The sequence below is a fragment of the Ovis aries genome, chromosome 12 (assembly GCF_016772045.2).
Source record: "Ovis aries strain OAR_USU_Benz2616 breed Rambouillet chromosome 12, ARS-UI_Ramb_v3.0, whole genome shotgun sequence".
In the NCBI taxonomy this organism is placed as follows: Eukaryota; Metazoa; Chordata; class Mammalia; order Artiodactyla; family Bovidae; genus Ovis; species Ovis aries.
Genome location: NC_056065.1, coordinates 1,928,573 through 1,946,346, shown reverse-complemented (window position 1 = coordinate 1,946,346; position 17,774 = coordinate 1,928,573). Strand labels below are relative to the sequence as shown.

Sequence of the window (17,774 nt, the reverse complement as noted above, 5' to 3'; positions counted from 1 at the left end):
TCCAGCCCACGACTCCGAGCCAATGTGAGGAGTGTCGTGTCCCAGCTGCTCGCAGCCAGGACCCTGGGCTCAGGGCTTGGGGCCAGCACAGTGGGCGGTGCCTAGGAATTCTGCTGGGGCTCGGGTGGGGTGTGTGTCCATCTGAGGCTGAGAGAGGGTGGGGTTCCGGTAAGGAGAATCAGCGCTTCGGGGTCAAATGGGGAGACTGTTCAGTGCTCGAAGAGGAACCGATTCACACAGGAGTTGGATGGCCGTCTGTCTTGTAGAGACCCTTTCTCTCTGCATCTGTGGGTTCTGCCTGTGCCCAACTTGCTCTGTGCTGTCTTCCCTTCAGCTTGTCCAGGTGAACTGATCACCCCTCTTTACTTATGAAGAATCTAGCGTTTCTGAGATGATGGGCCACTCATCCGGGACCACGTTGACAAGTGGGGGAGATTGATGGTTTTCTGCCCCTCATGTGACCCATGTTTGAATGCGTGCTTATTAGCCAGAGAAGAGGAGATGATGGAGGCGGGGGTGAGGAGGGGAGACATGACTGTCTGCTTCCCCTTTGCTACGACGCCCCTAATAGTCACAGCGCAGGTCAGCCGGCAGGGCTGCCCCACTGGCCTCTCCCTGGGTGTCCAGCCCCTGCGTCCTTGGGAAAGGCAGCTGGCAAATGCTGCCTTCTCCGGAGGAGCAAAGGTGTTGCGCATGTGTTGCTCATATGCTCACATGTAAGTGCAGCTGCAGGGGCCCTTCAGGTCCTGTGGAGGGAAAGGCAGAGATGCTGAGGCGAAACGCGGAGGCAGAGCTGAGCTGCAGCGGGGATCAGGGACCATAGGCAGTGTTGGTCCTTGCAGCTCCCTTGGCCCACGTAGTGCTGGAGGAAGGCATTGTCTAATCAGGCAGCAGCTCCTTCAGGAGACACAGCCTCCTTCAGCAGCGCAGGCCTTCTCTGAATCCAGAAGCCAGTGTCCTCATTAAACCAACTTAGCCCTCTGGTGGCAGCCGACAGGGCGGGCTTAACTCATTCCCTTCTTTCCGCGGAACTCCACTCCCATGTGTTTCTGCCCTTCCCCAGCATCCCCGTCATTGTAGTTACTGTGTGTGTGTGTAGATGTGAGTGTGGAGAGAGATGGAAGAGCTGTCTCCCCTGCTCACCCCCGCCTCCATCATCTCCTCTTCTCTGGCTAATAAGCACGCATTCAAACGTGGGTCACATGAGGGGCAGAAAACCATCAATCTCCCCCACTTGTCAACGTGGTCCTGGATGAGTGGCCCATCATCTCAGAAACGCTAGATTCTTCATAAGTAAAGAGGGGTGATCAGTTCACCTGGACAAGCTGAAGGGAAGACAGTAAACAAGCTGGGCATAGGCAGAACCCACACTGACTTTCCCCCCTGTCTCTGATCCTGCTCTTAAGGTCAAATGGTTCAGCGTAGAAAGGAGGGTTTGTGCGGGGGCCCTACCGCAGGCGCAGGGAGCGGAGCTGGGAGAAGGGGGACGAGGAGGGGTCATGGCTGGTCTGCCGTCTGCTTCAGCGTTGTGCTTGTCGAGCCAGCTACGTCCATCAGCCTGCTAGGACTTGTGCTTTGGGCGAGGTTGTATCAGGGCAAAGTGCACATGGGTTCTCGGGGACCAAGATAGAGATCTCATACGTGAAGAAAGAGGAAGAGGAGGGAGAAACTGAGGCCTTGGCACAGTGGCGATGGGGAGTGAGGAGAGGGTTGTCAGTGGAGGGAAGCCTTGAAGGGCGTGGGGCTGAGGTCTGGGAAGGAAGCCTGGATTGGCGTGGACAGGACCAGGCTCAGATGCCTTCTGACGGGCTACCTCTGGTCAGCTGTTCTGGAGGCGGAGTGGCAGAGCGTGGCATCTTAGCATCTAGACCCTAGAAAGGACTTTCCTGAACTTAAACGGAAAACATTCTGATCAGGCCCAGCATCTTCAAATCTGGTGTTGTCCAAGGCCAAGCCATCAACACTTGTACTTATCAAGTTATATTTTTTAAAGTGTCCTTTCATTGACTGAAGTAGCCAGTTGGAAATAGAAGTTGCTCTGAAACATTTTCTTTCACATATGTCTTTTTGATGAATTTGTGACTCCTCACAGTAATCACATTGTCTTGAAATGGTGCATGCATCCCTGGGCACTCTGTGCTTGGGTTGGGGCAGTATGCAAGAGAATAAGACATGCAGCTGCTCTCCACCTGAGTCCTTTTGTGGGCTGAGATTTCAGATGATTTTCCCTCCTCCTGGTTTAGAGCCAGTCCTTGACTGAAGGATTTACAGGGTGCCGTTTGATTGTATTTTGTCCGTCTTTCTCTGCCTTTCTTCTTGGGGGTGTGGCTTTGTCACTCACTTCTTGAGTCCTCGGATAATGTAGGGCCCACAGCATAACTTGGGTAGGAAACACAGAACCCCCTTTATACTTTTAATGATGACTGTCTATATTCTTAACATCTCCTTGAGAAGCAGTGAGCTATTTTCAGCCATTTTAGAAGAGTTTTTCACTCCCACAAGAACCTCATGAGTTAACAGGTCAGAGGAAGGAGGTGTCAGCGGAAGCTCATTTGCATGTTTCCCACACTCTTTCCTCTGGCTCAGGTTGCAGACGTCCCAGGCAAGTTGTAGTGTGGGCATAGCTGTCACTTTCTCTCCATCACATCTACCAGAATCTGTGGGCAAGTCTGGGCTACATGTAGCTCATTATAAACACTGTGCTCGGATGTCAGAGCCTATTTTTCCAGATGGAGAGACCAAGACAGGAGACGGACCTAGACTCTCAGCCTTGGAAGCAACCTTTCATTTGGTCCAACCTTCCTCCCAAATAGCAGCACCCTAGACATGTGAGCCCCCGGCACTCTTGAGCCCCCCGGTGGCTAGGAGCACTGCTCTGTGAAGCAGCTTTATCTGTTGTTGGACAGCTTCAGCTCATGTCCTTCCTGGATGCTGAGCTCAACCTCTCCTTCTTCTGCCATCCATTCTTGGGTTCTAGTTCAGCATCCTGGCCATCCTGACATTCTTTCCCGAGATCACTTGTTTGTCTTCATTTCAAGAGTCAGACCAGGTTAAGAGAGTGTGGCCTGGTGGGAAAACAGGCTGCAGGGCTCACCTGCCTGAGCGTGCACCTTCCTCCTCATCAGCTGTGTGACCGGGGTATAATCCCAACCTGTTCAAACCTCAGTTCATCCATCTGTAAAATGTGGATAATGATGGCACTCATCTCCTGGGGTTGTTGAGAGGCCTAACTGCATTAACATACGTAGAAGGCTTAGAACAGGGCCTGGCAACTGCAAGCTACTCTGTACAAGTGCAAGCTTTTAATCTTCTCTTAAATTATCTAGAATTGCACACAGCGTCCCAGATGTGGTCTGTTCAGTGGGACTCCAGTGCTCTCTGCTTGACCATCTCTTTCTATTAGGTCAGACTCAGTTTGAAAAGCACTGGTGTTTAAGTTGTGCTCATTGTGCGGAAATCCTCAGGTTATTTTCCCGTGGACAGTTGCTAGGTTTAGAACTCCCCTTTTGTACATCAAAGATGTGCTCTGCTTTAGAGGGCAGGCCGGCGTCAAGGGGCGCCGGAGCATCCCTTCGCGTTGGTTCCAAACGTGCATGAGCCCTTGGTGGTGCCATCTGGTCGTCTTTGTAAGACTACTCTCCATTTGGTGTTCTGCTTGGGAAATACCTTAACCCGCACTGGTCTGAAATAAAAGCCCCCATCCCCAAGGGTCTTTCCTCTCTCAGGGGATCTCTTTCACTCTTCTCTGCTCATCTGATGCACACTTGCTTATTGGGTGAGCTGAGCACGCACTTTTGGGCCTTCCTAACCTCCAGATTCAGCTCCTGCACTTCCCAGAGTCCCCAAGCTATAGGGAAAGGGACACCAAGACGTATTCAGAGCGCCTGGTTTCACGGGTAGGCTGTGAGACCCTCTAAACCCTTGTTCTTTATAGACAGCCTCTACATCGTCTGGGAGCGTGTTAGAGATACAGACGTCTCAGGCTTCACTCCTGACCTACAGAATCAGAATCCAAATTTAACAATGTCCCCTACAGTTTCACATTAAAATTTAAGAGGTACTGCTCTGCAGTATTCGACTTGGGGTAGGAATGAGGGTGAGGCGGGGAGAATTCTGCTTTCCCAGATCTTACTGACTTACTAAAATCAATCTTACTGACAAGGCTCCTGGGGACAAACATAAAACTATTTCTAGGATATTTGATCACTAACTGTCCACAGGCCCTGTTTGTTTCTTGGACTGCCAATAATAGGGTTTTTATAAAACTCTCATGCCTGAAAAAAAAAACTAGGTTGTATTTGAGTTTTCCCATTTTATTAGTAACAAGCTCTTGAGCATATTTCAAAGCTTTGAATTATATGCACAATGGGAATCTTTTAAATGATACGTGTAGGGTTTTACGTTTATGATGTATTTCATTTTGTCAGTGGTAGGCCACTGTTTCAGTATGTGGAATCGTGATTCTGCCCTAGGTGTGTTAGCCCTCCCTCTTGGCCTTGTCAGGAGCAAATCTGGTAGCCTCCCCTTCTGGGTCTTTATGCAAACAGTCGATGAACCCGTGGAACACAGCAGGGTCCTGGCCAGACCCCAGTGGAGCTCGTTTATTCTTTCCGCCGGCCTTGCTGAGCACAGGAGCTGGGCCTCTGGAGTCAGATGGGCTGGTTTGAGCTATGCGTCTGCTCTCTGCTGCTTTCGTAAGGTATTAGCACCGCAGACTCCTGATTCCTCATCTGCCATGGAGGAAGCTGGGGGAGTCAGCGGGATCCCCTGGTGCACTAAAGAAGCCTCCTCCCCTCCCACTAGGAGCCCTGATCCCGTTAGTCAGTGGTGCTACCCAGGTATTAGTACTTTTAGAAGCTCTCTAGGTAATTCTCCCGTGAAGCTGGACTGAGAACCCCTGGGCCAGATGTCTGTCCCTGCGCAGTCTGCTGCTCTGAGCTCAGAGGCTCCCTGGCAGCCTGACAGTCGTCTTCTGGGGCCTCTGGTCCCGCAGCCTGAGCAGCGCCGGCTGGGTCTGTGGTAGGAGAGAGGGTGCTGGTGCTGGGCAGGTCGTGCGGAACTGCAGGTACCCTTGTCTTCCCCAACCCCCTGGGAGAGGACTTGGGGTGCCCCCTATCAGCCATCTGCCCTTCTGCCCTTCTCTGGACAGTGGAATCATCTTTGACTTCTCTGATGTTAGCTTCTTTCTGTGTTTCGGAGCTTGCTGCTTAAGAAAAATAGCCAAAGGCCAGTGGAGGTCAGTTTCAGCATCAGCCAGACAAGATGGCTCCCTGTCTGTCTCCTCTCTTTGTTCTCTGATTCTGTGCCCCTGTGACTCAGAAGGCGACAGCCCCTCTGAGGCCTCCTCTTTCAAACCTTCCCCTCCATAGGCTCCGCAGGCCGAAAGCCACCCCTGTGGCAGCCCCCAGGGCCTTTGCTGGCGCACGTGGATGCACGCACACTCCTCTGACCTGGCACGGGGGTGGGGTGTCAGAGCACCTCCTTGCCTAGCCTGGCTCATTTGGGACTAGACTGGCCTCGGCCCTGGGGCTCAGGATGTCCCTTTGAGCGTCCCTTCCCTGCTTCTGGGGTATGAGTGTGCTCAAGATCTCTGTCATCTTGCCCCATCCCCTTCCTCCCCATGGTCGCCGCTGGGTACCACTGCTGGCTACGGGAAGTGTCTCTGCAGTGGGCTTGGTAATTGGCGCTTCAGCTGGCTGACTGACTGTAATGCAGGCGAACATTTATTTACCCTGGCAGCCGCCTCTCAGACAGCCGTTAATTGCAGGCACAAGAGAGACAATAATTATGGGATAATGGGTGGTTTTTGTGGGAGGCCTTCTCCTTGCACTGTGTCAGCAAACATGGAGGGTTTGTTTCCCAACATTCGGCTCCCCTGCTGAGGAGATGCCGAAGCCCCCTCCCACTCCCCCGGTTCCTGTCATCCATCCCCCGACCCCTCCGGGTTTTACCCACATCCCCTGGGTGACATCTTCCAAAATATCATCTGCTAATTCCCATGCAGTCATGACCCTATTTTTAGGATTTGTAGGGTTGAACTGGTGCCTTTTAGAAAGTAGTAGTTAATTAACTCTTCCTAAAACAAGGGTGAGTAAACACCGAACGGTGTGCTTTATTCCATGGGCCCTTCTGGTCTTTGTTAATATTTTTACATAGATATAATTAGTGTACAGCTCTTGTCCTATGCCCTGCATTTTTGCTTAATATTATTTTATCAGAGCACTTCCAGGTATGATGATGGTCCATAAATTTTTCATTTTGGATAGCACGTTACTCCATGATTGCGTTGCTTTTCTCTTATTACTGGGAATCTGGGTTGTTTCCAGTTTGTTGCTGCTATGAATAGCTCTGCTATTCATTTGTATGTTACTGATTTTTTTCTCCCAGTTATTTCCCAGTGGGTAAATTGAATTATGAGTTATATTGATCTGGCATCGTGTTGGGAAAAGTTGAGGGGAGAGGGGAGCTGGAGGCTCCTGGAGAGTTTAACCTGTTCCCTCACCTCCCTCTCCCAAAGCTGATGCCCTGTCTTCTCACCTCTTTTCCCATCCATTTCTAGCAAGATTCTTGCTGCAAACCCCCTAGTCACAGCCCAGGCTAGTGAAGGCGAGACTTGGCACTCTGGCAAGGATTGCTGCAGGCTAGATCATCTCCAAAACACAGTGGCTCGGTGCATCAGCTTCCCCGGGTTTCCTGGGCTCAGCTAGGTGCTCGCTTGGGCTTTCTATGGTCATCTGAGGTGGCTTCCCTAGTAGCTCAGAAGGTAAAGCGTCTGCCTACAGTGCGGGAGACCCAGGTTTGATCCCTGCATCAGGAAGATCCCCTGGAGAAGGAAATGGCAACCCACTCCAGTACTCTTGCCTAGAAAATTCCGTGGACAGAGGAGCCTGGTAGGATATAGTCCGTGGGGTCTTGAAGAGTCGGACACGACTGAGCGACTCCACTTTCACTTTCACTTTACGGTCATTTGAAGGCTGCACCAGGCCAGACAGCCGACGTGACGCCACGCATGAGTGTCCTCTGGGAGCTCGGCTCGAGCTGGCCACTTGAGCACCTGCGCGTGGCCTCTCCATGTGGCCTGGGCTCCCCTCGGTGTGGCGATTGGTTCCCAGAGGGAGTGACTCCAGACACAGTATTTCAAGAGATCCAAGCAGAAACTTTAAGGCTTCTTATGTTATAACCTCAGGTTATGTTATAACCTCAGATGTCATACAGCATCACTTCTGTTACATTCCGTTGGTCAAACCAAATCGTGGGTCCACCCGATGCAAGGGGAGGGGAGCAGACTCTGTCTCCCAATTTGCAGCCATCTCCGATCTCTGTTCTTAGAGATGGAAAGTGTGTATGGATTCCTGCTAGATTCTGCCTTCAGAGATGGAGCCCCTTGGCTTCCACTCTGAATCCTGCCTCTTTTCAGTCTTAGGAGTTGTGTGATCTCCCCTCAGAGCCTCCCCGGGGCCCTAAAGCCATCATATCTCTCTTCCTGGTCCCTCCTCCCTTCCCTTTCCTAACTCCCGAGGCTCTGTATCTGTGTCTGCCCTCGTCTCACACCGTTCTTATCACACATCATAGCGTTTAGTTATTTATGGGCTTGGCTTGTTAGGTTGTAAACTCCTGCTCAAAGGCAAGGACTCTGTCCCTTTCTTCTTGTTAACCTCCACACCCTACTCCAAGTGCCTGGAATGAAAAAAGAGCTTCCAAAATTCCATCGCCTCCTCCACTTCAGACACTGACCACTCCACTGTCTGTTGAATGAATAAGTTATCTTAATGGGACGGTGAGGGGGGAAGAGGAGAAAGATCTATTGAACACTTGCTATATGGAGCTTTATATAAATTATGTTATTTAATTTTTTTAAAAACCTGGAAAGTATGTAGTGATATCTCAGTTTTACAGATGGTAAAGCTGAGGTTCAGAAATGTTTAATGATATGTGCAGGTGACAATCACAGGGTCATGGAGTTAGAAAACTGTAGAGCCTAGGTCTTTGGGAACTTGGGGCAAACCTTCTCTCCTGTACACTTAACCTCTTAGAACCTTATCTGTCTATAAAGGGGAGGATAGCTCTTACCTCATAGGATTGTTTAGGATGAACTAGACATGCCACACATCCGGAGTTTGCTATAGAGCAGGCATTCGCTCCATATTGCCTACTGGGACCTGACTTCAAGTTTGCAAGGGCTTGACAAGCACTCTGTACGCTGGGGATGCCTCTGGCTAGCGGAGCAGCTGACGGCACTGCCCTGCTAACATCTTTGGGTGCCTGCACTGTTCACCAGCACATACGGAACTGCTGTGGAGCACGCTGCCCAGTGACTCCTGGCCTCGCCCTGAAGCACTCGGGACTCGGGAGCCATTCCCTTGGGCTTCCTCCCGGTGTGCACCCTCCCACCTTCTTTGTAAACACAGCTTCCCCTGGAGCACCGAGCCTGCAGATTCCCCACCTTAATCGTTTTTTGTTTGGTCTTTGAAAACTAATTCCAACCAGAGCTCATTTGTTTCTTTCTTTCTCTTCATCCTGCTGCTCACATGTTCTCTTCCCCTCTCTGCCCCTCTCCAGCTTTCGGCCTCTCTCTGCCTCGTCACAGACGAGGACGCCATTCAGGATGCTTGCACAGTGGTGGTGCTTCACTGGGTGGATTATGACATGAACTTGAGAGGAGGTTACAATGAAGGGGGCCCTTGGTAGAGCTGGGGACAGTGATAATTCATGTCTTTCCTTCCCTCTTACCGCTTTGGCTCTGGCCCCAGCCTTCTCTGGCTGGAGAGTCTGCCTGGGAAGGGAGGAGCTGGCTCGTCCAGGCATCCACTGGTCTGATCTGCTCTTCTGCCGCTTCATTCCCAGCTCAGCGTCGTCTCCCACTCCCCTGCCTGGCCACTGATGTATATAGCATGGAGTTGCCAGGATCACAGACGGCAGAAGAAGTTGGATTACTTTTTCTTAACTCTTTTCAGCCCCTTCCCTCCGGAGGTTCGAACTGAAAAGGCTGGAAGTCCAGAGAGAAGGGAATTACTTAACTCTCCTCCCTGCCTCAGGTTCTTCTTCCCTCCCGATGCTGGGTATTTGGTGGGGCCACAGGGCTCAGGGGAGGGGAAATGGAAGCCCTGCTAGCAAACCGCCTGCAGGAGCCGCGGAGGACACCTCTCCAGACCGACCCTGCTCTCTTTATCACTCGGTCCGGCACTCGCAGGAGGCTCAGCAGCAGCAGTGGCTAGCTTGTGTGATTCTGTGCGGTGCCATCAACTACTCCGCCATCCACAAAGGCTTCCTGAACAGTCCGGTTCTGTTCCTGGATGCTTGGAGTCTGACAGGAGGTCCAGTGCGAAACGGCATTTCCTGCCCCCACACGGGTGTCCTTCGTGCTTACAAACCCGTGATGCCTGGGGTGGAGCAGGAGAGTGAGGAGGAGGAGGGCAGGCCAGTTACAAGCTGGTCCAGTGCATGACTCTAAATAACACTTCACACACACACACACACACACACACACAGAGCTGATGGCCTTAGACAGAAGTGGTCTCTCCTTCCACTAGAATCCCTCTGGCACAATGACTTGTAACACTTACAGGAATCTACGCCTCTGGTTGTAGGGTAGAAGTCGATCGTACTGGACAAATCGGGGCTGGGTTATAGAAGGCCCTGGGTCTCGAGGCAAGACGTTTAGCTTTTAGCCTATAGTCAGTGGAGATGCGTTGTGGGTTTATGAGCGTGACTAAATTATCACTCGAAGAGGGGAGGAGAGTGTGGGCAGTGCAGGTGAAAGCAGAGGAGACCAGATTCAGAGGTATCTCGCCCCCAGGGCATGGCAGCAGTGGAATCGGGGAGTCCATAGCTCAGGTGGGCTCCTGGTCACGGGTAGTCTGTAGTTTGAAGACCGCATCATGGATGGGGGAGATTGATTGGTGATGGGAGTTTCTAATGACAAGCAGAGTTATTTCAGGGCCTTAGAGGCTGAGGTTGGAAATCCAAGTCTTAGGATGAATCCGAATTGGTGAGTGGAGGCAGGAAGGCCAGGGTTATGGTGAGAGTTAGGGCGAGTAGGACCCGATTGGGAGATGAGGAAGGCTCCTCTGAGACTTGAGAGGTTTTCACTGGACACCCTCACATGTAGGGGATTTTGCCCTGCGCTCTGGTTCTGGTCATTTGCTAGAAGAGTAGGACTCGGGAAGGGTGAACTCTGGGGGAGGGCTGAGGCGCCCCCGGGACGCCTTAGAGGCCCCTCTTAAAGGGCCCCGGCAGGGCTGTTTCTGGCCGTGAGCGTGGCTGAGGCAGGTGACAGGGCTGTGGCACGTGGCAGGGCTGTGGGAGGCTGAGGGGGAGCGGCAGCTGCGCCCACGCCGCCAAGGTGCCATCCGGCCCCACGCCGGGCTGAGAACGGCGGCCCTTCCCTGCACCTTCCCGCCCGCACAGGGAAGGGGAAGGCGGGGCGTGCCCCGCCTCCTGTCTGCCAGCTTTCTCCCACGGTTGCCTCTGTCTGCTCGTCAACACTGGCACCATCTTTCTGGCACTGCCACCCCTGGAGCTGAGGCTGCCCAGCGTTCCCTGAGTGTCTTCTTGCCTTAGTCCAGTTGCCCTGCCATGCCGCCTCAGAGATGCATTTGGGATCCAGAATCCTGAAACGCAGCCACCCCCACCCTACTTCCTCCCCCAAGAGGGGCCTTCTCGGGAGCCTGTCTCCGGTGGGGAAGGCAGGGAGGAGCTTGGTCCAAGGGGCCCAGCCCGCGTGTCTATATGTTGAGTAAAGTTGTCTGCAGAGTTGGGCTGAGGCCAAGCTAAACACCCCCCCCCCCACCACCGCCCCCTACACTCGCCAGCTGCCCTAGCCTGGCTGGGAAGGCGGGGGTGGGGGGGGGTCTGTTGGTTAACCCTTGGAGGCCAAGGGGATGAAAGAGTCCCCTAGGAGGAAAGTGTCTGTCTTTTTCCAGGTGGTGTCATAAGACCGAATCTAGAATAGCAGGCCTAGAGCCTTCATCCAACGGTGAGTTTACAGGAAGTGCAAATATATTTTATGAATAACTAGAAAAGTTTGGAGGCTCGGGATCTTTCATCGACTCTTTTAGCTCAAAGATTTAAGATTTCACTGAACAGGATGCACAGGGGACTTTCCTTCCAGCTCACCTTATTGCCTCCCCTACTTGGCTCCTCTCTGAGATGGGGGAGCTATGCTCTCTGTCTTACTCCCCTGCCTAGATGCATGATGGCCTCATGGGACCTTTTTCTGGCACCTGGGCTGAAGCACGTCTGGTCCATACTGCCTGCTCCGCCCTGTCTGAGGCCCGCTCCCAGGGAAGGTTCTGGAGGCAGGGGATTCTCATTTTCCTTCGCGACGGCCACAGTCAGCATCCTGTTACTCTTGCCCGTTTGTATTCAGAACCTAGGGAGAAATGGTCCAAGGCTGGACCTCTCAGAACTCACAGCCTCGGAGGGACTTTGTCATTTTGAATAAGCTGAGTAAGAATTTGTTGTCAATCAGGAGCATGATGAATGGACATTTCTTAAATTTTTAAGGGAATTTATTGCCAGTGAAACCCTGAACTCGCCTGATCTGCCTTTATCCCCTGAGGCCCCTGAACTTGCCTGATCTGGATTTCTAGGTTGCTAACTGTTGGTTGAGGAAGCCCGTCACGGGAGCTCTCCCCAGAGCGGCTGTAAACTAGGACCGGGGGCCTGTCCAGAGAGCAGGACCTGGCCTCCGTGGTTAGTGTCTACCCTTCCCCTGAGGGTCAGGCCCTGGGCTGCCCGAGGGGCAGAAATGGACTCTGACAGGCAGAGCTGGGTTTCCTGGGCAGTCCCCTAAGATGTGCAACTTCAGATCACTCACTCTCCCCTCTGAACCCCAGCTGTTTAATCAGTGGTGGTCTAGGGCTGACAATGTAAGGCTTCCTCCTTTGGGTTGTGTGAAGCTGCAACTGGGGAGCAGGCCACGTGTATAAAAAGCAATGTGCCACTGTCAGAGATTATTATTTACAGTATTATTCTTAGGAGAGGCAGAAAACTTTGGAGCCCCAGTTGCTCGTGGAAATTCCTGCAGCCGACAACTTCCTCCCTGGAGGAGCAAAGGAGAAGCAACCCTTGGGGTGTGAACTGCCTGCTCTTCCGGAGCCACCCTGCTTTCAATGCTGAAGCCTGATGGCTAGAGAAACCCCAGATCACGCTCCTGTGGGCCTTCCCTTTAGACTGTCCTGTGCCTGCATTTTCCCTCTGATGGGGCTTGTGGGATCGGGGGGGTGGGGGGGGCTCTGCTGTTCTGCACAGGGTGCTGAGACCCAGCCTTGGTACTGTCTGGCTTGGTGCATTGTTAGCCTTATGCTTTCTTGGGACGGCGTTGCAGAGCCTGACAGAAACCTGCCTCCTCCTTCCTAGGTGTGGCCAGAACGTTGTTTATGGTAGTGATACCTAGCATTTATAGAGCGTCGCTTCCTGTCTGCACCCTCAACCCTTGTCCTCCGTGCACGCTCCCATCTCTCTGCAGGTGCAGGCTGAGCCCCAGGGTCATATAACTTTATAATGAAGACTCGGAGCTGTTCAGGGACTTGGCCTTAGGTTGCAGCCAGCAACTGGCAGAGAGCCAGGATTTGAGCTTCAGTGTCGGTACTCCCTCTGAGGTTACTTGTGAGGGGCCTTGACGCTCAGTGGGAAACTCGTGGTCTACCTCCTCAGGGCCCGAGGGGTGGCTCCAAGGTAACTTTGGGTCTTGTGGCCCCTGAAGGTCATTGAGCATGAGAGATGGGTGGCGGTCATCCCGTGACTGCCCAGCGTGGGCATGAATATGGAGCAGGTGCCTTGGAGGAGCGCTCGGTTAAGCCCGTGTCCCCTTGAGCGGTGTGCCCTGAAAAGGGCGGGCTCCGGCAGGCTGCCTGGATAGGCCTCTCAGCCTGGGGTGGAGCCTGCCCTGGCTCTCCCTGCTCAGGAGGCAGGTGGATCGTCTGTCTCTCTGGACCAGCTGCTGGGAGGTAGGCAAGGGCTGAGGGGCCAGGTTCGTCGAGCCGGCACCTACACGCCTGCACGCAGCCAGCAAGGCAGGGGCCTCCTCTGAGCTCACGGCCGGGCACGGCCGCTCAGGCTGAGGCTGGGGCTGCGGGGTGGCTGGGCCGGTGACCGAGCCCTGGTTCTGGCTGTGGGCCCCTGGGCCTGGCCTGGCCCCACCCCGTCTCTCTGGCCTCCCTCCTACTGCTGTTTCCTCCTTTGCTCTCTTTTCTCTTCTCCGCCTTTGATTCAGTTACTTCTCCAGCAGCTCTGCGCTCTGGAATGCCCCAGGTCTGGTGCTCACCGCTCCTCGTCCTCCCTTCTGGAGGCATCTGCAGATACCCCAGACCGTCCCACCCTTCCCCCTGACTTCTCCGTGCCCTCTCCCTAGCCTTGTCTCCCCTCCCAGGAGCTCTGTGAGCCGTAGCTCCAGGAAGTGCCAGGGGAGGACCCGCCTGGGTGGTGCCAGCTGTTTGCCCAGGGTGAGGTTGGCCTCAGCCTGGGTCCCCGGGCTGGGCTGGGGGGCACTGGAGCCCCGGGCTCCGTGGCGGCCTGTGCTGCTGGCTGCTCCCTCCACCTTCCTCCTCTGCTTCCTCCCAGTGGAGGTGGAAAGGCAGCATGGGCTTGATCCGCTTTGCGGGAATGCCGGCTCTTTGGCGGGGTAGTGAGAGGCTAAATTCGGGATGCGGCTGGCAGAGCTATTCGTCTTTGGCTCTGAGCGAGGGTGGTCTGAGGGAAAGCTGGAGTGTGGCGTTCCACCACCAGAGCTGAAGTATGGCTCCATGGCTGTCTCGGGGCGTGGCCTTGGGAGATTTGCTTCCTCTGCAGAGTGCTGGCTCTGCCACTGTCAGAGGCCCGAGGGGATCTGCTGCAGAAAGTGCTAAGTGCTGCGGCGGCAGTCCTGGAAAGGGAAAAGCAGTCTGGGGGTCCTCTCCATCATTCTCAAGAGTCGGGGATCAGAGGCCAGAGCCAGCGCCCTGGCCAGTTTGGAGGAGGTTATTACTGCCCTGGGCTTCCCTGGTGGCGCAGATGGTAAAGGATTCACCTGCGATGCGGGAGACCTGGGGTCGGTCCCTGGGTCAGGAAGATCCCCTGGAGAAGGGAAAGGGCTACTCACTCCAGTCCTCTTGCCTGGAGGATTCCATGGACAGAGGAGCCTGGTGGCCGACAGTCCGTGGGGTTGCAAAGAATCGGACACGACTGAGCGACTAACACACACGCATTATTGCACTACCACAGCGATGATCATGTCTTAAAAAAACTTTTTTATGGTAGAAAGCTGCAGACATACACAAAAGTAGAGAGAATAGTGTAATAGCCCTCATACACTCAAAGTTTTTAAGTCATCTCACAGCCCATGTTGTTTTACGTACACTCCCAGTCCTTTCTACCCTCCGATTATTTTGAAGTGAATTCTAGACAGCTTATCACTTCATCTCTAAAGATAGAAACTCTGAAAAAAATCATGGTCACACCTAAACAAATGAATACTTCCTTAATATAATCAAATATCCAGTTGGTATTCTTATTTTCCTGCTTATCAAAAATTTATTTCCTAGTAAATATTTTTAAAATTTGGCCCCAAATAAGTCCATGCATTGTGGTTGGTTGCTATAGCCAAGAGCCACTCTTACCTATAGGTAATGTTTTTCTTTCTCTTGTAATGTTTTGCTGAAGAAACTGGGTCATTTGTCTTATAGAGTTCTTCACATTCTGGATTTGGCTGACTGCGTCCTCATCATGCCATTTAACATGTTCCACTGTCCCTGGAGCCTGGTAGGCCATAGTCCATAGGTTCGCAAAGAGGTGGACACGACTGAAGCGACTTAGAACACGCGCACACACTGTCCCTGTATTTCCTGTACATAGATTTAGGGCTTGGCCAAACTCAGCTTCCTTTAATTTATTTACTAGAGGGGCAAGACCCTCTTGGTTGTGGTGTGTACATCGATCAGGAGACACACAATGTCTGGCTGTCTTCCCTTTTGTGTTATTAGCCTCCTTGATGATCATTGCCTAGATCCATCCATTCATTACAGGCTAATGGCCTATAAATGACTCTTTGTAATTAGACGTTGCTTCTTTCATCCCACAGTAAGTGATCTCTTGCTTTGGAAAGAAGCCTCCTTCTCTGGGAGGTGTTGCTGTGGAGGCTGCGTCCACATGGCAACAGGGTGGCCCCCTCCCATCCATCCTGGTGTCTCTGTGGATTGGTAAGACAGGTGTCTTACAAATGCCAGATTGGGAGTCTTAGAAAGAGTCTTTCACACCTCTGCAGCGTTCAGTCAAATTTCAAGTCTTTGTGTTGATGGAGGGCGTCAAAGCCCAGGATACTCCAAATAACTTTTCCAGTTACCTCTGAAACACAGTTCATCTTTAATCAGATTAATGCTCAGACACAAACCTTCGCTATCTCCTGTACCCACCAGCATGGCTCATAGTAGTATGCTTGACCTGATAATAACTCCTTTGTATTTGTACAGTAGTTTGTAGTTTACAAAGTACATGCATTTACATGCACGGACGCACACACACACATGCATGAGAGTTTAAGAGTGAAGCGCTGAGGTCAGCTTGCTTGAGTGTGGATTTTGATCCAACTTTCTAGACTCGAGCAAGGGAGCTAACTTCTCTGTGGATCGGTGTCTCCACCTGCCTTACAGGGACATTAAATGAAACCATGTAAACAAAGGGCTTAGCATGTGCCTGACACATAGTAGGTGCTCAGTAGACGTTGGCTGCTGGAACGAGCGATCGGGTGCCTAGCTGTGAGATCCGCAGACCCTCCAAGGACAGAGCAGTGGCAGACAGTTGAGAGCTCGCTGTAGGTCACAGATACAGGATTGTACGCCAGCTGTTCCAGCAGCCACCAGTAAGGAGGTCAAGCAGCACTTGGTAGCAATTTCGTTTCTTTTCAGCTTAGCCAGAGTCATCAGAAAGCAGCCTAGGGCTTCAGCCCAGACTTTAAGGATGATGAGGTTGTATCCAGAGAAGTCGCTTTCAGAAACACAGCAAGTCAGAAGATGTGCATAGAATGGGAAAAGCAGTCTGGCCTCCCTGGCTCCCTGGCGCCTGCTCTGTCCCTGCCTTAGGAATGGGAGCAGGCAGGCGGGAGCGGGAGGCCACAGGGGTTGGCTGAGACTCGCTCTTGTATTTTTCCCTTTTGGAGGCCTGACTGTTTCTTATCCTTGAGGAGGCCCCCTGAGGCCTTGGGCCTAGTGAGCCAGGGGGACACTCCTCCTCCCCGGGAGCTTGCAGTCCCCCGGGGCCTGGCACAGCTGCTTGCCCATCTGCCCATGCAGATCAGAGATAGAAATCTGCAGCTAGACAGGCAGACACAGCAGCCCACCTGGGCAGAGGCAGAAGCCTCCTTACAAGGTGCCAGTCGGGCACGGGACTCGGTGCGCTCCTCGGGCTCAGTGGGCCAGAGGCGCCAGGCGGAGCAGGGCCCTGCAAGGGGCTCACAGCAAGAGCGGGGACTAGCAGGCACCAAACTTGTGTGCTCCTGTGAGCTCTGATCGCTGGCTGGCTCTCGAACTCTCAAGCGCTGAGCTGTGTAGACAACAGGGCGCGTTTGTGGGCCTCATGAGAGACAGACAGGGCTGAGAGGAGCAGGGAGTGAGCCCTCGGTGGGAAGGCGGGCAAGCAGTGAGCTCGCACTGCCTTCCTAGGCATCAAAACAGGAAGACTGGTACTGAATGAACAAAATAAATGGCTTCATTTCTGTTTGCTGGCGCCGGCCTGTTGTGTCCTTGAGCTGCTGCTTTTGCTGGGAGCCCTGCCTTGTGACTGAAGCGTGTGAGCAAAGTTTCCATCCCAGGCAGAGGAGAAAGTGGTAAGGGAGAGACTGGGGCGAGGCGGAAACCCAAGTACCCGCTTTGTCTGTAACTCCAGACTACAGAGGCTACTGTCTGGAGCTGGCTTCTGCCTGGGCCTATTCTAAGCAGAGGACCCCAGGGTTTGGGCAGTGAGCAGAGTTCAAGGGCACAGAGCCCTGAACATTTGGATGATAGAGCCGGAGTGAGGCTGGATTAAACTTCCTCCCAGAGTGCCTAGCTCCGTGCTGGCACGCCGAAGGCACTCGTGAAGTACAGACTGAGTGAATGGATGGATGGATGGATGGATGAACCAGTCAAGGAGAAAGAAAAGGGGTTTGACTACATTTCTCCTTAGATTCTTTAAAAATTCTCTAACTTGATCCTTAGGGTTTGGACTTCGGTCTCAAAATGGTTGTCTGTTAGGAATGTGTCATAAATTGAGGCAAAGCTTGATTATCTATCCCACAGAGCTCTCTTCATGAATTAACCAGGATTTGGGGCTTCTCTTCTTTGCCTTTTATCTCCCCATCTCTGCGTGCTCCCTTGGGTGGGTGTGCAGGACAGAGGCGTGCAGTTGTACTTAGAACCTTGGAGTGAGAGTTGGGGAAGTCTGTAGCCTTCAGCTCAGTGAGTCCTGCACCCCCGGGTTCTGGGTCTGGGTGTCAGTGCCCTTTTTTGCCCCGTGCTTCTCACGGAGTGCATGCTATAGGACATTTGCTGAGTTAAGAAATGACTAAGTCGGCAGAGGCAGGAGGGAAAAGCTTTCTCCATCCTATCTTCTTCACCCCTGTTCCTTCTTCTGGGCCTTAGAATGGGGCAGACTCCTTTAAGGGACAGAGGAGCTGAGTACCCAGTCATGCCCTCTGGTCTCCTTGAACTCAGGGGCCCAGTTTGAGCTGGGCTCTGTTTCAGCTGGCAGAAGGGGCATGGAACTGGAGCCTGCCCTCGGCCGTAGAGAAAGGCGGCGCAGCAGGACTGGACACGTTGAGTGCT

General features: G+C 53.0%; 1 protein-coding gene across 10 annotated transcripts in view; it reads left to right on the top strand.

Annotated features, from left to right (window-relative positions):
* Positions 1–17,774, top strand: part of PLEKHA6 (pleckstrin homology domain containing A6) — a 143,073-nt gene that overhangs the window by 28,103 nt on the left and 97,196 nt on the right. Inside the window, exon 1 of one of the 10 annotated variants that reach the window (XM_060396006.1) lies at positions 12,795–12,950. The exons of the other annotated variants lie outside the window; for them this stretch is intronic. The gene's annotated coding sequence lies outside the window, so the exon portion shown is untranslated. Of the gene's footprint in view, positions 1–12,794; positions 12,951–17,774 lie in introns of those variants that run through there. 10 annotated transcript variants of the gene reach the window in all.